The sequence below is a fragment of the Lycium barbarum genome, chromosome 12, assembly GCF_019175385.1.
Source record: "Lycium barbarum isolate Lr01 chromosome 12, ASM1917538v2, whole genome shotgun sequence".
NCBI lineage: Eukaryota > Viridiplantae > Streptophyta > Magnoliopsida > Solanales > Solanaceae > Lycium > Lycium barbarum.
This window is the reverse complement of record NC_083348.1, coordinates 13776302-13796029: the sequence shown is the minus strand read 5'-3', so window position 1 is coordinate 13796029 and position 19728 is coordinate 13776302. Positions and strand designations below refer to the sequence as shown.

Here is a 19728-nt window from a genome sequence, read left to right as displayed (position 1 = left end):
CAATCTATCAGATTTGGATGCGGCTTAAATGGCCTGCATGTTTGTATATGTGTATATATTCGGCGATGTGTATTCCGCCGTCCCTTCTGACTTTGATGTGACATTGTTGCACGTGCGACCGCTTAAAATAACATTCGCTTCTAATCTGTTTAAAATGATTAACATGAAATCTGAGATAAATTAGAAAATGACGAGTTAGCATGTGAGTTTGTTTGGGGTGTCCAGATAGGGCACCAGTCGCGGCCCATGGAGCTGGGTCGTGACAAAAGTGGTATCAGAGCGGTTTGTCCTCGGAATGTCTACAAGCCGTGTCTCGTAGAGTCTTGTTTATCGGTGTGTTGTGCACCACATCTATAAACTGGAGGATACAAGACATTTAGGGTGTTACCTTTCTTTGGATCTTAGGTCGTGCGATAGAGCCAGCCGTAGGAAATGAATTCCTTTTTACTAACCCTTGATTTCAACCGAAGAACGGTATCGACAAAAGACAGTGACTGATGATATTGGAAGCTACACAGTACACAGGTAAGCAATAGTATGAAAGATGTATGTTGGGGAAGTTATTTGCAGTATGATTGAAATATAAAGTTGGAAATCGAAAAGGAAAGTAAATAGGAAAGCGCCACCGGTGCCGTTTGAGTTATGTATGTGAAGCAAGTCTCGATATATTCATACTTTTACTTGAAATTATTAGCCTTGTGTGGCTATGATACGATATGATACGTACGTATATATGTTGGCCCTGTGAGGCATTGTTGGTATTTCTGCGTGCAGGTGTTGGGATAGTAATAAGTACAGAGGAACCTCTGCCCAAATTTTTCCAAAATTATAAAAAGGAAAATGAGATATAAGTTCTTAACATGTCTTGAAAGTCGATACCAATAGAGTAAATCTATTATGTTGGATTAAAGTTTAAGAGATACCCTTCATGGCATTAGTAAGAAGCACCGTCCTTATGCGGGAAATTTTTATTTCGAGAAAACATATATGAGCAGCAAATTTGCAATTTATTTAAGCGGACCAAAATACGTTCCAACCACACTTTGCTTTAGAAAAGCCTATGTTGAAGGGCAAAAATGTCCAGCGATTAAGTTCACCTTATTGGAAGAATACAAAGCGTATGAAAAGCAGTCGGGAATTAAATGGTTTGCTCACAACTCATATATATATAGAGGTAATTATGTGAATTAAGTACTAAGAAGTTCTGCGATGTTTGTCGGACTCTAGTTTCCCTTCTGTTGACAGTTGGAGAAGGCCCTACAGTAACATTTTATCGGTTCTCATCGACTAATTGGAGATGGGATTTGTGGAATAAAAAATTTAAACTTGTGGGTCGTTTAGAATTAGATATATAGACGAAGGTAAATATTGAGGATTTAAAAAGGGGCGACACAGTAATTATATAGTCAGAAAAGTAAAAGAATCCTCTCTAGACCGGGGTGGGACCCGCTACGAGAACGTTTTGGAAGTTGTTAAGATCCCAACTTGCCTAAAATTACGTGATAAAGGTCGTGCGGGGCAGTTGATATGATTATACCGGCCTTAACGCACCTAAATGCATTAAAGTTTTAAGGTTAAGCGTGCTAGGGCCAGAGCAATTTTGGGATGGGTGACCCCCTGGAAAATGTACTAAAATTTTCACGAATATAGATATAAGAGATAAATAGGAAATTTGGGGCAACCTAAAGGGAATCAGAGTATGTGGAATGGTTAGAAATTTTATAGAGGTCGCGTGAGCTGAGACGGATTAGATTGGTGAAAAGGAAGAAAGAGCAACGCAGCTCCGGAATTAGAGTAAGTTTGAACAAGTGATTGAAGATGTTTTGTAAAAGAAATGACAGTGATATATATATGTATGTATAGGACCCCCCTTTTATGACTATGTTGATCGATAGGTGAACCCTAAAAGCTAGTGTTGTAATATATGAAAGACATTACGTGGACAGAATTTATGAGACCAAGCGAAAAGTATGGTGCAAATGTTACGAGATAAGCTGATATTGATTTTGCTACAGGTTGAGATTGGAAGATTTTAATGCAACGACATTTGGAAAGAAAAGAGAGTAATTGAGTAGAACATAAGGAGATCAGAACGTCAGAAAAGTTAAAAGTAAGAAACGTAATCAAGCAGAGCCTCAAAAAGAGCCGACGGGCAAAGCACGAAATTATTTGCAAAAAGGAACTGGAATGTAATAGTGCAGGGAAAAAGGAAAACCTATGGTATGGAATGGCAAATCAGGTGAATATCAAATAATTCGATTATCGAGAAAACAGAACGATAGATAAAGAACGGGTATGAAGGAAGGATGTGATTACTAAAAGGTAAATTACTACAAAAATTATATTACTTGAGTGCTAGCTATTAGATAAGATTTTGTACGATATAATCGAGGGTCCTCATCACCTCGTGATTCTGTTAAGGTCTCGTACGAGGCTAATCGAGTTATAAATTATAAAGGAAAGACATGGATATGGTATAAGTGTTACGTCCCGTATTTTTATACATTGGGACAACCCGGATTAACTATGATAATGTAAGGCCAAGACCATTCCGGGATTTGAAGTCGGGACCTTTGACCATTTGATTTTATTTTGAGACATAAGTTGTATATAAAATTGTTGGCATTGTACACTTTGGAAAAAAATTGGGACCACAATTCACAAAATGGGAATTTAAAAATCTTGCAAAATAAGGCCATGGTGGCCGTGTATATGAAGTGGTCCCACACAATTGTGTGGCCAATTTTAAATGGTCCAACACATTGTGTGGGCCAAAGACTTGTATAGATATTTGGTGGACACCTAAAAGATGAAAACCAAGTCATCTTTATTCATTTCCCACACTTAGAACAAATAGCAAGAAGGAGAAAAACCCCTCCAACCTCACGGCTGAACCATGGAAAAATCAAGATCATTTCTAGCCTCTCCAAAATTTTTTCTTTGGTATAAACCAACTATTTTGAGGTCCCTAAGTAGCGTGGAAGTGTCGTTGGAGCGATCAAGCCATCAATTTTGTGGATTTCAAACCCTAACCAAAGTGTGGAATTGGAGAAGAAAGGTAAGTTTTTCTCTTGTTTATGAGTTATAAATGTTGTATGCACATTTTAGTATGTTAATATGAATGGAAATCATGAAATATTGTATGTTGGAAGTAGGTTGTGTGAAGGGTGGTCTAGCCGTGCAAATGGGTGTTGAAAAATTGAATTGATGATTAATTGTTTGTAGCCTATTTGATTGTTGTAGAGAGGAGAAGAGAATAAAATCATCGAAATATATATATGTGTAATGATAGATGAACATGGGTCATGCTATATGCCAAAGAACACACTAATGTCGCTTAGCGTTTGAATGGTTATTGTGATGACTTTTATGTTGGGAATGAGAGTTTAATGTCCCAAAATTGATATGGTAAATGTGCGGACTGAATTGGAGAATTTGGTGCACTTAATGTAATCTTTATTTATGAGAACCATTAACATATGTATATGTGTAGTGTGGACGAATGTGGGTCATATAATATGCCGAAGATCGCATTAATATTGCTAAGCGTTTTAATTGTCGTCGTTATGAATTCTAGTTGGAAATAAGTGTTTAATGACTCAAGAATGATGTTGAAATGGTAGGGGCTGATTTAAGGCTTATTGTACGTTTGATGTAATTCGTATATTTTATGAGAATGATATCGTTATATGGTGGATTGTGATATAAAACATGAATTGAAAGTCGGAAGTGTGGCATAGGGGCTGTTTCGGATTTAGGGGCTGTTTCGGCCCAAAATGAAAAAAAAAAAATTATTGGGTCGTTGGAAAAATTATGTAAACTGTTTAGAATGTTCTTGAATGTTGTTGGTAATAATTTGGGTTGATAATTGAATGTATGAGCTATATTGTGGCTTGAATGTAAGCCGTCGAAACAAATATTATGAAAGTTGTGGAATGATGTAAAAGAGAGTTTCTATTGTTATTTTGCCGTTCAAATTGATTATCGATGTTGCTAGGTTGGTTATTGTGGTTGTTGTTGTGGATTTTGAGCGAGTTAAATTCTCGGGATGGCCTATTTACAGGGGAAATGCTGCCGAATTTTCTGTAGAATTTAATGTTAGTTGGAATAATGGCTTAAGTGCCTATGTTTAATATTGGATATTCGTGGGCATATTTGTAGACCTTGGGGAGCCCGAGGCGTAGATTGGAATTTACTTTAGATTGGCCATCTTGGAGTGCGTACGAGGTATGTAAGGCAACCTTCTTTCTTTTGGCATGCCTTAGTTTGTATAGGCTAGATTATAAGCCTTAAGGAAATTCTAAATTCGAAATCCGAGCATGTTATGATCCGTATATGTTCCTTGGCACTCTTATGTATGATTTGATGAAATATGAACCTTTATGTATTTGAAATAATCGCTTTCCGAACTTTGCGCAAAAAGGTTTCGCTTTAAAGAACTTCGAAATTTCTGAATGTCATACTTTTCACATAAATGCTCGGATTGCTCTAATACTTTTATAAAAGTTTGCATTATGAATAATGAGTACGTTTTCCATGAGCGGGCCCGACTTGGGTAAATTCCCGTCCGCGGGTCCCGCGACTTTCCTTTATGTAATTCGGGAACTTTTGAAAGAATTTGTTAAGACTATTATTTCGATTTTCAAATATGATCATTTTACTTATGTTTGAATTTATGATAATGATTTTATGTATATGACTACTCACGACTCTATTCGTGCACTTTGTTATTTCCTTCGCCGAGTCCCGGGCCGGTTCTGTTGTCGTGCGCACTTTGATATACTCCGGAGTTATGCTGTGTTTATGGTCCACCGAGCTACTCGCAAAAGAGGGTCGGGTTCCACTTATATTTGGTGTTATGCTGTGATGTGATGTGTGACGGGGATACGGAGAATTGAGACTTTCTGGTATTATGCTGTGTTATGGCGCCATCGACGGGCGGGCGACCATATTCCTCGGTACCCTATGCATGATTTATATTTTTAAACAAAACACTTTGATATGATTGGATTTGTACTTATGTTCGGCACTTCTGCTTCGTTTATGTCTCAGGTTTGTTTTCTGTATATTCTGCTTAGCATACTCAGTACATATTTCGTACTGACCCCCCTTTCTTCGGGGGGCTGCGTTTCATGCCCGCAGGTACAGACGCACAGTTTGGTGATCTACCCATTTAGGACACCCTCTTCTGCTGTTTGGAGTGCTCTTCTCATTTCAGAGTACACATTTTGGTATATATTTGTTCGCTATGTATATATGTATTTGTTCAGGGGTACGGAGGGGCCCTGTCCCGCCATATGTTTCGGTTTGTCTGTTTAGAGGTCTTGTAGACGTATTTGTGGGTGTGTGTGCCTACTTATGTACATATGAGTTTATATGACCCTATTCGCTATGTCAGCCTTGTCGGCATGCATTTGTATATGTTTTGGGCCGTTGTGCCATTTGATAGCCTTGTCGACTTTTGACACATTTGATAGCCTTGCCGGCTTTTTGATATATGTGCATATGTTCGGCGATGTATATTCCGCCGCCTCTTCTGATTCTGATATAATGTTTTGTACGCGCAATCGCGCAAGATAATATTCGTTCTCAACTCTGTTTAAAAAAAATAATGATGAATATGAAATCCGTATTAAGCTTTGCTATGATGATTTAGTTTGTATGTCCGTATGGGTGCCCAAGTAGGGCACCAGTCGCGGCCCAAGTAGGGCACCAGTCGCGGCCCAGTGGTATCAGAGCGGTTTGTCCTCGGAATGTCTACAGACTGTGTCTCGTAGAGTCTTGTTTATCGGTGTGTTGTGCACCACATCGATAAACAGGAGGCTATAGGACATTTAGGGTGTTTCCTTTCTTTGAATCTTAGATCGTGCGATAGAGCCAGCCGTAGGAAATGAATCTCTTTCTACTAACCTTTAATTTCAGCTGGAGGACGGTATCGACGTAAGAAAGTGACCGATGATATTGGAAGCTGTACCGTACACAGGTAAGAAATGGTATGAAAGATGTATGTCGGGAAAGTTATTTGAAGTATGATGGAAAAATAAAGTTGAAGATTGAAAAGAAAAATAAACAGGGAGATGTCACCGGTGCCATTTGAGTTGGGCATGTGAGGTAAGCCTCGACATTTGTATACTTTTATTTGCAATTGTTAGCCCTGTGTGGCTATGATATGACATGATATGATATATGTATACGTATATGTGTTGGCCCTGTGAGGCATGATTGGTATTTCCTGTGTACAGGTTTTGGAATAGTAAGAAATACAGAGGAACCTCTGCCCAAATTTTGCCAGAAATATAAAGAGAGAAAATGAGATATAAGTTCTTAACATGTTTTGAAAGTCGATACCGATAGGGTAAATCTATAATTCTGGATTAAAGTTAAGAGATACCCTCCATGACATTCGTAAGAAGCATTATCCTTAATTGGGAAATTTTATTTCGAGAAGCATATATGAGTAGCAAATTCGTAATTTATTTAAATGGATCAGAATATGTTCCAATCACATGTTGCTTCAGAAAAGCTTATGTGAAAGGCAGAAATGTCCAACGATTAAGTTTCGATTCATTTGAAGAATACTAAATGTATAACAGGCAGTTGAATTGAATGGTTCGCTTACGACTCAAAAGAAATACACACACACACACACACACACACACACACACACACACACACATATATATATATATATATATATATATATATGTATAAATATGGAGGTAATTATGTGAATTAAGTACCAAAGGATTTCGCGATATTCGTCGGATTTTAGTGTTCTTTTGCTGGTGGTTGTAGAATGCCTTACAGTAATATTTTATCAGTCTTCATCGACTAATTGGAGATGGAATTTGTGGGATGAAAACTTAAATTTGTGGGCTGTTTAAAATTATATATGTATATGCATGAGGAGAAAAATATTGAGGATTTATAGGGGGCGACACGGTGACTATATAGTCCGAAAAGTAAAAGAATTCTCTCTAGATCGGGGTGGGACCCGCTACGAGAACGTTTTGAAAATATGTAAGACCCCGATTTGCCTTAAATTATGTGATAAAGGTTGTGCGGGGAAATTGATGCCATTATACCGGCCTTAACGCGTCTAAATGCATTAAAGTTGTAAGGTTAAGCGTGCCAGGGCCAGAGCAATTCTGGGATGGGTGACCCCCTGGGAAATGTACAAAAATTTTCGCAAATATGGATACAAGAGACGAATAGGAAAGTTGGAGTAACCTAAAAGGAAATTAGGGTACGTGGAATGATCAGAAACTTTATAAAGGTCGCGTGGGCTGAGACGGATTAGATTGGTGAAAAAGAAGAAAGAGCAATGCAGCTCTAGAATTAGAGTGAGTTTGAACAAATGATTGCAGATGTCTTGTGAAAGAAATGACAGTGATATATATATGTATGTATAGGACCCCCATTTATGATTTTGCCGATCGATTGGCGAACCTTAATAGACAGCGTTATAATATATGGGAGACATTAACAGAATAGAATTTATGAGACAAAGTGAAAGGTATGATACAGATGTTACGAGATAAACAAATATTGATTTTGCTATGGGTTGAGATTGGAAGATGCTAATACGACGATATTTTGGAAAGAAAAGAGAATAATTGAGTGGAAGGTAAGGAGACGAAAGTGTAAAAAAAAAAAAAAAAGTGAACCGTAAGAAACGTAATTAAGCAGAGCTCCTAAAAGAGTCGACGGGCAAGGCACGGAATTACTTGTGAAAAACGAACTGGAATGTAATAATGCAGGGCAAAAGAAAAACCTATGGCATGGAATGATGAATCATGCGAATATTGAGTAATTTGACTATCGAGAAAATAGAACGACGGATAAGGAACGGGTATGAAGGAAGGATATGATTATTAAAGGATAAATTGCTATATTAATTAAATTATTCGAGTGCCAGCTATCAGATAGGATTTGTACTATATGGTTGAGAATGTCATCACTTCGTGATTTTGTTAAGATCTCGTACGAAGATAATCAAGTTATAAATTATAAAGGGAAAACATGGATACGGTATAAGCACAACCCCAAAAGAGGGGGAGCGGATGAAAGTGAAGTAAGGTAAGTATAAATGGAAATAATTGACACACACAAGATTAAAGCGATAAAGAATTGGCCTAGGTCTTCGACATAAACCGAGATACACAGTTTTCGGGGATTAGCCAGGTATTACAGAAAACTTTGTGAAGGACTTTGCTTCTTCTACGGCACTATTAGCGAAGCTAACTCAGAAGGCCGTGGGATTTCAGGGAACTGGTACGTGTGAATGCAGTTTCCAGTACTGGAGGGAAAAATTAATTACAGCTCTAGTTCTCGCTCTTCCCGAGGGGCCAGTCGGGTATGTTACTTATTATGATGCTTTCGGTATTGGGATAGGTTATGAATTAGTGCAGCACAGATGAGTTATGGCCTAGGCCCCCCCGGCAGTTTAAATCGCACGAGAGAAATTATCCCATACATAATCTGGAATTAGCCGCGGCGATTCATGTCTTGAGAATGTGGCGGCATTACGTACATGGGGACTACGCTGATATTTATACGGACCATAAGAGCCCCAGTATAGTTTTAAGCAAAAGGGAGCTAAATCTGCGGCATAAATGGCTTGAATTATTGCAAGATTATAATGTCGATATTCTGTGTCATCCTGGAAAAGCCAATGTGGTAGCTAATGCACTTAGCCGTAAGTCCATGGACAGTTTGACTGATGTGCAGTTTGATGAGAAAGAATTGGTTCGTGGAAATTTATCAGTTAGCTAGCCTTGGAGTCCGTTTGGTCGATTCTGGAGATATTGGGATTTTGTTCGAGAAGTTGCTGAATCGTCGATTATGGAAGAAGTAAAACAACATCAATTTGAGGATCCTATCCTTGTACAGTACAAAGATGCGACCTTTGATAAAGAAAAGACTTAGTTTGAAATTTCGTCTGAAAGGGGTATTAATATACGGAGGCAGATTATGTGTGCCCGACGTTGCAGGGCTATGATGATCAATTATGGGCGAAGCACAAAATGTTCGACATTCTGTTCATTCTGAATCCACAAAAATGTATCATGATCTTAAATATTTATGCTGATGGGATGGAATAAAAAATGGACACTGCAGAGTTCGTCGGCCAATGCCCAAACTGTCAGTAAGTCAAGATCGAGTATCAAAGGCCCGGCAGATTGCTTCGGGAACTAGAAATTTCAGTTTGGAAACGAGGAACGATTCGCATGAACTTCATTATAGGCTTACCGCGCACTCAACGCGGATACGATTCTATTCGGAGTATTGTTGATAGATTAATGAAATCTGCCCATTTTCTTCCAGTCAGGACTACTTATTCGGCTGAGGGTTATGACAGAGTGTATATTAATGAGATAATAAGACTTCACGGGATTCCTATACCTATTATAACCGACTGAGGTGCTCAGTTTACGACTACCTTTTGAGGATCGTCCCAGGAAGGACTGGAGACTCAGATGAGTCATAGCACAATATTTCATCCTCAGTCCGACGGACAGGCCGAGTGTGCTATTCAGACACCGGAAGATATGCTATGGGCCTGTGTTATTGATTTCAGAGGTTGTTGGGGTGATCATTGTCGCTAATTGAATTTGCTTATAATGAAAATCGTTATCACTCCAGTATTCAGATGGCACCATATGAGGCTTTGTGTGGCAGGAAAAGCAGATCTCCGATTGGTTGGTTTGACGTGGGTGAGATCCAGTTAATTGGTCCAGATGTGATCCAGCAAGCAGTCGATAAAGTGAAACTGATTCGAGAGCGACTATTAGCGGCCCCGAGTCGACAGAAATCTTATGCTGATAAACGACGTCGACCGTTAGAGTTCCAGATTGGCGATTGGGTGTTCCTAAAAAGTGTCACCTATGAAAGGTATTATGAGATTTGGCAAGTAAGGAAAGCTCAGTCCGAGATATATTGGGCCGTATCTGATTATTCGTATAATAGGCAAAGTGGCCTATGAATTGGATCTGCCAATTGATTTGAGAACAACAACCGGGAAGAAATTCTGATTTGGGAGCAGTACGCCCGGTATTCCATGTTTCTATACTTCGTAAATGAATTGGTGACCCTTCCAGAATTTTTCCTTCAGATGATATATAGGTCACAGAGGAGCTATCTTATGAAGAGCAACCTATAGCCATATTGGATCGTCAGGTAAGAAAGTTGCGGAATAAAGATGTGGCTTCTGTTAAAGTACTGTGGCGGAATAATAACCGCGAGGAATTAACCTGGGAGGCTGAGGAACAGATGATGAAAAAGTATCCTCACCTATTTTCGGCACCTTCAGGTAATCCAAATTCTTTGTTTGTCTATGTGATCTGTGAATGATTTGTATATGTTGGCTATAGAAGAAACTCCCCCGAATTTGAGTAAGATCCGTAGTATTAATCCAACATTCGAGGACGAATGTTCTTAAGGGAGGGAGGATGTTACGTCCCATATTTTTATACATTGGGACAACCCGGATTAACTATGATAATGTAAGGCCAAGACCATTCCGGGATTTGAAGTCGGGACTTTTGACCATTTGATTTTATTTTGAGACATAAGTTGTATATAAAATTGTTGGCATTGTACACTTAGGAAAAATATTGGGACCACAATTCACAAAATGGGAATTTAAAAATCTTGCAAAATAAGGCCATGGTGGCCGTGTATATGAAGTGGTCCCACACAATTGTGTGGCCAATTTTAAATGGTCCAACGCATTGTGTGGGCCAAAGACTTGTATAGATATTTGGTGGACACCTAAAAGATGAAAACCAAGTCATCTTTATTCATTTCCCACACTTAGAACAAATAGCAAGAAGGAGAAAAACCCCTCCAACCTCACGGCTGAACCATGGAAAAATCAAGATCATTTCTAGCCTCTCCAAAAATTTTTTCTTTGGTATAAACTCACTATTTTGAGGTCCCTAAGTAGCGTGGAAGTGTCGTTGGAGCGATCAAGCCATCAATTTTGTGGATTTCAAACCCTAACCAAAGTGTGGAATTGGAGAAGAAAGGTAAGTTTTTCTCTTGTTTATGAGTTATAAATGTTGTATGCACATTTTAGTATGTTAATATGAATGGAAATCATGAAATATTGTATGTTGGAAGTAGGTTGTGTGAAGGGTGGTCTAGCCGTGCAAATGGGTGTTGAAAAATTGAATTGATGATTAATTGTTTGTAGCCTATTTGATTGTCGTAGAGAGGAGAAGAGAATAAAAATCATCGAAATATATATATGTGTAATGATAGATGAACATGGGTCATGCTATATGCCAAAGAACACACTAATGTCGCTTAGCGTTTGAATGGTTATTGTGATGACTTTTATGTTGGGAATGAGAGTTTAATGTCCCAAAATTGATATGGTAAATGTGCGGACTGATTTGGAGAATTTGGTGCACTTAATGTAATCTTTATTTATGAGAACCATTAACATATGTATATGTGTAGTGTGGACGAATGTGGGTCATATAATATGCCGAAGATCGCATTAATATTGCTTAGCGTTTTAATTGTCGTCGTTATGAATTCTAGTTGGAAATAAGTGTTTAATGACTCAAGAATGATGTTGAAATGGTAGGGGCCGATTTAAGGCTTATTGTACGTTTGATGTAATTCGTATATTTTATGAGAATGATATCGTTATATGGTGGATTGTGATACAAAACATGAATTGAAAGTCGGAAGTGTGGCATAGGGGCTGTTTCGGATTTAGGGGCTGTTTCGGCCCAAAATGGAAAAAAAACAATTATTGGGTTGGAAAAATTATGTAAACTGTTTAGAATGTTCTTGAATGTTGTTGGTAATAATTTGGGTTGATAATTGAATGTATGAGCTATATTGTGGCTTGAATGTAAGCCGTCGAAACAAATATTATGAAAGTTGTGGAATGATGTAAAAGAGAGTTTCTATTGTTATTTTGCCGTTCAAATTGATTATCGATGTTGCTAGGTTGGTTATTGTGGTTGTTGTTGTGGATTTTGAGCGAGTTAAATTCTCGGGATGGCCTATTTACAGGGGAAATGCTGCCGAATTTTCTGTAGAATTTAATGTTAGTTGGAATAATGGCTTAAGTGCCTATGTTTAATATTGGATATTCGTTGGCATATTTGTAGACCTTGGGGAGCCCGAGGCGTAGATTGGAATTTACATTAGATTGGCCATCTTGGAGTGCGTACGAGGTATGTAAGGCAACCTTCTTTCTTTTGGCATGCCTTAGTTTGTATAGGCTAGATTATAAGCCTTAAGGAAATTCTAAATTCGAAATCCGAGCATGTTATGATCCATATATGTTCCTTGGCACTCTTATGTATGATTTGATGAAATATGAACCTTTATGTATTTGAAATAATCGCTTTCCGAACTTTGCGCAAAAAGGTTTCGCTTTAAAGAACTTCGAAATTTCTGAATGTCATACTTTTCACATAAATGCTCGGATTGCTCTAATACTTTTATAAAAGTTTGCATTATGAATAATGAGTACGTTTTCCATGAGCGGGCCCGACTTGGGTAAATTCCCGTCCGCGGGTCCCGCGACTTTCCTTTATGTAATTCGGGAACTTTTGAAAGAATTTGTTAAGACTATTATTTCGATTTTCAAATATGATCATTTTACTTATGTTTGAATTTATGATAATGATTTTATGCATATGACTACTCACGACTCTATTCGTGCACTTTGTTATTTCCTTCGCCGAGTCCCGGGCCGGTTCTGTTGTCGTGCGCACTTTGATATACTCCGGAGTTATGCTGTGTTTATGGTCCACCGAGCTACTCGCAAAAGAGGGTCGGGTTCCACTTATATTTGGTGTTATGCTGTGATGTGATGTGTGACGGGGATACGGAGAATTGAGACTTTCTGGTGTTATGCTGTGTTATGGCGCCATCGACGGGCGGGCGACCATATTCCTCGGTACCCTATGCATGATTTATATTTTTAAACTAAACACTTTGATATGATTGGATTTGTACTTATGTTCGGCACTTCTGCTTCGTTTATGTCTCAGGTTTGTTTTCTGTATATTCTGCTTAGCATACTCAGTACATATTTCGTACTGACCCCCCTTTCTTCGGGGGGCTGCGTTTCATGCCCGCAGGTACAGACGCACAGTTTGGTGATCTACCCATTTAGGACACCCTCTTCTGCTGTTTGGAGTGCTCTTCTCATTTCAGAGCACACATTTTGGTATATATTTGTTCGCTATGTATATATGTATTTGTTCAGGGGTACGGAGGGGCCCTGTCCCGCCATATGTTTCGGTTTGTCTGTTTAGAGGTCTGTAGACGTATTTGTGGGTGTGTGTGCCTACTTCTGTACAGATGAGTTTATATGACCCTATTCGCTATGTCAGCCTTGTCGGCATGCATTTGTATATGTTTTGGGCCGTTGTGCCATTTGATAGCCTTGTCGACTTTTGACACATTTGATAGCCTTGCCGGCTTTTTGATATATGTGCATATGTTCGGCGATGTATATTCCGCCGCCTCTTCTGATTCTGATATAATGTTTTATACGCGCAATCGCGCAAGATAATATTCGTTCTCAACTCTGTTTAAAAAAATGATGAATATGAAATCCGTATTAAGCGTTGCTATGATGATTTAGTTTGTATGTTCGTATGGGTGCCCAAGTAGGGCACCAGTCGCGGCCCACGGGGCTGGGTCGTGTCAATAAGTACAACCCCAAAGGGGGGGGGGGGAGCGGATGAAAGTAAAGTAAAATAAGGATAAATGGAAACAATTGACACACAGAAGGATCGAAATGGTGAAGAATTGGCCTAGGCCTTCGACATCGACTGAGGTACGCAGTTTTCTGGATTTGATCGGATATTACAGAAGATTTGTGGAGAACTTTGCTTTTATTACGGCATCATTAACGGAGCTAACTCAGAAGGCAGTGAAATTTCAGTGGATCGGTATTTGTGAACATAGTTTATTAATTACAGCTCCAGTTCTGTCCCTTCCCGAGAGGCCAGACGGGTAGGTTATTTATTGTAATGTTTTTAGTGTTGGAACAGGTTATGTATTGATGCAACACGGCCGAGTTATAGCCTGTGCTCCCCGGCAGTTCAGATCGCACGAGAGGAATTATCCCACTCATGATCTGGAATTAGCCGCGGTGATTCATGTTTTGAAAATGTGGCAGCATTACTTATATGGGGTCCGCGTTGAAATATGTACGGACCATAAGAGCCTCCAGTATAATTTAAGCAAAGAAGAGCTGAATTTGCGACAGAGAAGATGGTTTGAATTATTGAAAGATTATGACGTCGATATTCTGTATCACCCTAGAAAAGCTAGTGTTGTGGCAGACACACTTAGTCGCAAATCTATGGGCGGTTTGGCCAGTGTGCATCCAGAAAGAAGGAATTGGTTCATGAAAAATTCATCAGTTAGCTAGCCTTAGAGTCCGTTTGGACGACTCTAGAAATATTGGGGGTTTCTGTCCGAGAAGTTACTGAATTATCGATTATGGAAAAGTTAAAATAGCGTCAGTTCGAGGATCCTATTCTAATACAGTGCAGAGATACAACTCTTGATAAGGAAAAGACCCAGTTCGAGGCTCTACCTGATGGGGTATTGTTATACAGGGGTAGATCGTATGTGCCTGATGTTGCATGGCTGCGGCGACCAATTATGGGCGAAGCACGATACTCAATATTCTGTTCATCTTGGATTCACTAGAATATATTACGATCTCAAATGCTTGTACTGGTGGGACGGTATGAAAAGAGACATTGCAGAGTTCGTTGGCCAATGCCGAAATTTCCAGTAAGATAAGATCGAGCCTCAAAAGCCCGGCGGATTGTTACAGGAAATGGTAATTTCAGTTTGGAAATGAGAAACGATTAACATCGACTTCATTATAGGTTTACCGCGTACTCCACGCAGGTATGATTCTATTTGGATTATTGTCGATAGATTGACGAAATCATCCCATTTCCTTCCGGATAGGACTACTTATTCGGCTGAGGATTATGCCAGATTGTATATTAAAGAAATAATAAGACTTCATGGGATTCCTGTACCTATTATAATCGACAAAGGTGCTCAGTTTACGGCTAACTGCTGGGGATCGTCCCAGGAAGGACTGAGAACTCAGGTGAGTCATAGCACAGTATGTCATCCTCATTCCGACGGACAGGCCGAGCGCGTTATTCAAACACTGGAAGATATGCTACGGGTCTATGCTATTGATTTCAAGAACAGTGGAGGTGACCATTTACCGTTAACTAGATTTTCTTATAATAATAATAGTTACCGTTCCAGCATCCTGATAGCACCATACGAATACGAGACCCTATATGGTAGGAAAATGCAGATCTCCGATTGATTGGTTCGATGTGGGTGGAACAAAGCTGACCGGACCAGGTATGGTTCAGCAAACAGTCGATAAGATAAAAGCTCACTCGGGAATGGTTATTGACTGCCCAGAGTTGACAGAAATCATATACAGATAAACGACGCCGACCGTCAGAGTTCCAGATTGATGACTGGCTATTTCTGAAGATATCGCCTACGAAGGGTGTGATGAGATTCGGTAAAAAGGGTGAGCTTAATCTGCGGTATATCGGGCCGTATCAGATTATTCGGAAGGTAGGCGAGGTCGCCTATGAGCTAGACTTACCATCTGATCCGGAGGCAGTACATCCGGTATTCCGTGTACCCATGCTCCGTAAATATGTTGGTGATCCTTCCGGAATATTCCCAGTGGATAATATTCAGATGATGGAGGAATTGTCTTATGAAGAACAACCTGTAGCTATTATGAATTGTCAGGTGAGGAGATTGCGTACCAGGGACATACCCTCTGTTAAGGTCTTATGGCGAAACAATAATAGAGAAGAAATGACCTGGGAAGCAAAGGACGAAATGAAGAAGAAGTATCCTCACTTGTTCCCTATACTTACAGGTAATTTGAATTTCTAAATTTGTTACATTGATTGGTAAGTAATTGATATATGCTACTCATAAAAAGAAACTCCCCCGAAATTCTTGTGAGACCCTATAAGGCTAATTTAACATTCGAGGACGAATGTTCTAATGAGGGGGAGAATGTTATATCCCGTGTTTTGCGCATTCGAAAAATTTTGAAATAATTTTGATTTGTAAGAAATAAGGTTACATGTTGACTTTAATTTATATATGTGTGTTGTTCATGAAAAATATTGATGTGGAAATACGGAAGAAGGCCAAGGGCAAAAATTGGAATTTCGGAAATTAGTTTCGGGAATTACAAAACAAGAATTATAACCAATTGGGCTAAAAAAAATGAAGAAAAAAATCAAAGCCCAAAAGAGAGGGGTGGCCGGCCATCTTATGGCCCAAGCCCACAAAATTAATAAATTTTCCATGTGCCAAATTAATATATCATTATCCTTAGAAACTTCAAGAAAATAAGACAAGGAGAAAGACAAAAGCAAGAAGAGCAAAAATGAAGGCCATTCGGCCATGGCTCCAAATTTTTGCCCCTTTGAAATCTTCTCCCAAAAATTATTTTCTTGTGGTATTCCCACTAATTCAAGGGTCCTTTACAACTTGGTGTAATTATTTTGGAAGATAGGGAACTTGTTTCATCAATTTAACACCTTAGCCAAGTGAAGAAGCTTTGAGAAAAAGGGTAAGAATTAATTCCTTTTTATCATGTTATGAAGGTTTGTTTATGTTGTGGTATGTAGAAATGAGTAGAATTTATGGAAATATGGAAGTTTGCAAAATGGGTGTGCATGTGTTCATGTGGCCGTGTGTGTGTATTGTTGTGTAGTTAAGATGAGTTGAACTTTAGGTATTATTCTAGTTGTGGTTATGGTGGAATTCATATTGGAAATGAAAGCTGAATAAATTTGATTAAGGTTGGAAATATGGAATGTAGCCGTGTGGTGTAGGGAGGTAGAATGGAAATGGATTAATTTTGTTTAGTATGTTAGTTGTGTTGTTGTGATCCTTATAATGTAAATGAAGGCTAAATGGTTTAGTTTGGCATTGAAGTTGATTGTAGAAGATTATGTTATTTTAGTATGATTTTATGATATTATGAAAATGAAGTTGTTAAAGTATGGATTATTGTTGTTGGTTGTGAATTTGTAAGTAGAAAATGTGTTGTGATAGTTTTGTTGCATATGTAGGAATTTTGGGTGGAATATGGAATTGATGGAATTTTTGAATATTGGATATATGGCTTGGGATATCCTTGGCCTATGTTTGAATGACCTTAAATTAGTATATGGACATGGAAATATTAATATAGATTTGGAAGTGTGAAGTTAAAATGGGAGTTGTTGCATAATGTAGAAAAGAAGAGCAATTATGTTAGAATGTGTTTTATTGTGATTCTTGATGTTGTTGGAATTGTTGTGGGTGTTGTTGTTGATATTGTGGCCGAGTTAATTCTCGGGGATGTTGAATTTATAGGGGAAATGCTGCCGAAATTTCGGTAGACAAATATGAATTTAAGTTTGAATTCATAAAAGCTTGAAACTCACATTTGGTAATTGTGACCAAATTGTAGATTTTGGCGAACTTGAGATTTGATTTTGGAGACGTGTAGGAAGCGGAAAAGGTATGTAAAGCTATCCCTTTTCTTCTCTTGGCATGTCCTAGGTGTACTAGGTTTGGATTTGAGTCTCGGAGGTTATTCTGCTCATAGAAATTCAAGTCTGAGTTTTGGTACTATTCATTCAATATAATTGAACTATAATCCTTATGTCTTGTTGGAAAACTGTTTAAACATTTGTAACTTGTACAGACGTGATAGAATCGCTTTGAAACCTTCGTGGATGACTCCATAGAGTCTAATGTTTGTAACTTATGTCCGCCACCTCGACTTGACCCGAGGTGGGCCCACTAGTCCCGAGACTTCCTTCGTTTGTCTCACTTGATCTATTTTTGTATAATATAAGAAGGGGACTTTTGCTTATGAATTTAAGGCTCCGTTTGATTTGCTCCATAAGTTATTTGAAAGCTCCTTAATGTGAATGATACTAAATTTTTAGAAAATGGACTATGAGGTATTTTTCGAAAGTTTTGTAAATTTAAAGGCTCATATCTTTTGTATACTATTTCTGACAAACTCGATACTCACCTTGAGCTTTCTGATCTCATTATATATTTACATATATGTATTTATTTGTCGAGTCTCGAAATTTAATTGTGTATATGCATATGGTTTCCGCAATACTCTGCTCGTGCCTATTACTATGATATCGTTCGCCGGTTCCCGGGCTGGTTTTGTGATCGTGCGCACTATGACATATTCGGCAGTATGATGTGTTACGGTTCCCGAGACCTCGCCATAGGGCCGGGTTCCGTTTATGGAGTTATGCTGTGATATGGCTTATGATATATTTTGATGATATGATATGTTGTGATCATATGTGTGTTCGGAGTTGTACGGAGATTTGAAACCTTCTGGAGTATGCTGTGTTGTGGCATCAGCGTCGGAGTGGTGACCACGTTCCTGAGCCTTATGCATGATTTTCTATTTGCATTATGTACATGTGTCTTCAGTACAGATTTTGATACTTTGATCCGGTATTCTCTCTCTGTACCCTTCACTTCAGTTATGGTTTGGATTTCTGTACTCTATGCTTTACATACTCAGTACATCCTTTGTACTGACCCCCTTTCTTCGGGGGCTGCGTTTCATGCCCGCAGGTACAGAGGTTCGTGATCTGCCAGTGTAGGCCACACATTTTGCTATTACAGAGTGCTCCTTTTGATCCGGAGCCCATATGTTGGTACATATCTTTTGTGAAGTATATGCTTCTATATATTTGTTTATTTGGGGTACGGTGGGGCCCTGTCCCGTCATATGATTCCGTTATGGTTTGTAGAGGACTGTAGTGATATATGTGGGTAATGGGTCATGTGTGTGTTCGTTTGTCTATGATCTACGTCTTAATGCGGTCCCGTTTGCTACGATGGCCAAAACGGCCTAATTTTCTGTACACGTGCATGTATCTGGCGATGTATATTCCGCCAATCTATCAGATTTGGATGCGGCTTAAATGGCCTGCATGTTTGTATATGTGTATATATTCGGCGATGTGTATTCCGCCGTCCCTTCTGACTTTGATGTGACATTGTTGCACGTGCGACCACTTAAAATAACATTCGCTTCTAATCTGTTTAAAATGATTAACATGAAATCTGAGATAAATTAGAAAATGACGAGTTAGCATGTAAGTTTGTTTGGGGTGTCCAGATAGGGCACCAGTCGCGGCCCACGGAGCTGGGTCGTGACAGGGCTTATGTATGTAAAAGTAGTTATGTTTCCAAATAAAAAATGGTTTTCCTATGATTTGAGTATAAAATTAATGAATGTACGCTTAATGAGTATGATGAGTGCTAGAATGAGTGGTGCTCGGTGGTCAGCCCCTGGTACTCGTCATGGCCCCTAGTCGGGTCGTGACAAAAGTGATATTAGAGCAGTTCACTCCTCGGAAGTGTCTACGAGCCGTGTCTAGTAGAGTCTTGTTTATGGTGTGTTGCGCGCCACACTAATAAACAGGAGGCTACATGGCATTTAGGAAAAATGACCATTTTTCATCTTAAGAGATCGTGCGATAGAGCTGTGTTATAAGATTTTCTCCTTCTTAATAGTGTGCTATGATTTCAGAAATGCCGCCAAAGGGAAAAGCAACAGCCGCCAAGAAGGGCAAGACTACGATGAAAAGACGGGTAGAAAGAGAGCCGCTAATGAATATAGAAGAG

General features: G+C 38.9%; 1 long non-coding RNA gene across 1 annotated transcript; it reads left to right on the top strand.

The window, feature by feature from the left end:
- The first annotated feature begins 2619 nt into the window (after positions 1-2619).
- Positions 2620-5300, top strand: LOC132622832 (uncharacterized). The gene is made up of 3 exons (XR_009576017.1): positions 2620-3058; positions 4162-4227; positions 5143-5300. It is a non-coding gene; the product is annotated as an uncharacterized LOC132622832 (long non-coding RNA).
- The last annotated feature ends 14428 nt before the right edge of the window (positions 5301-19728 follow it).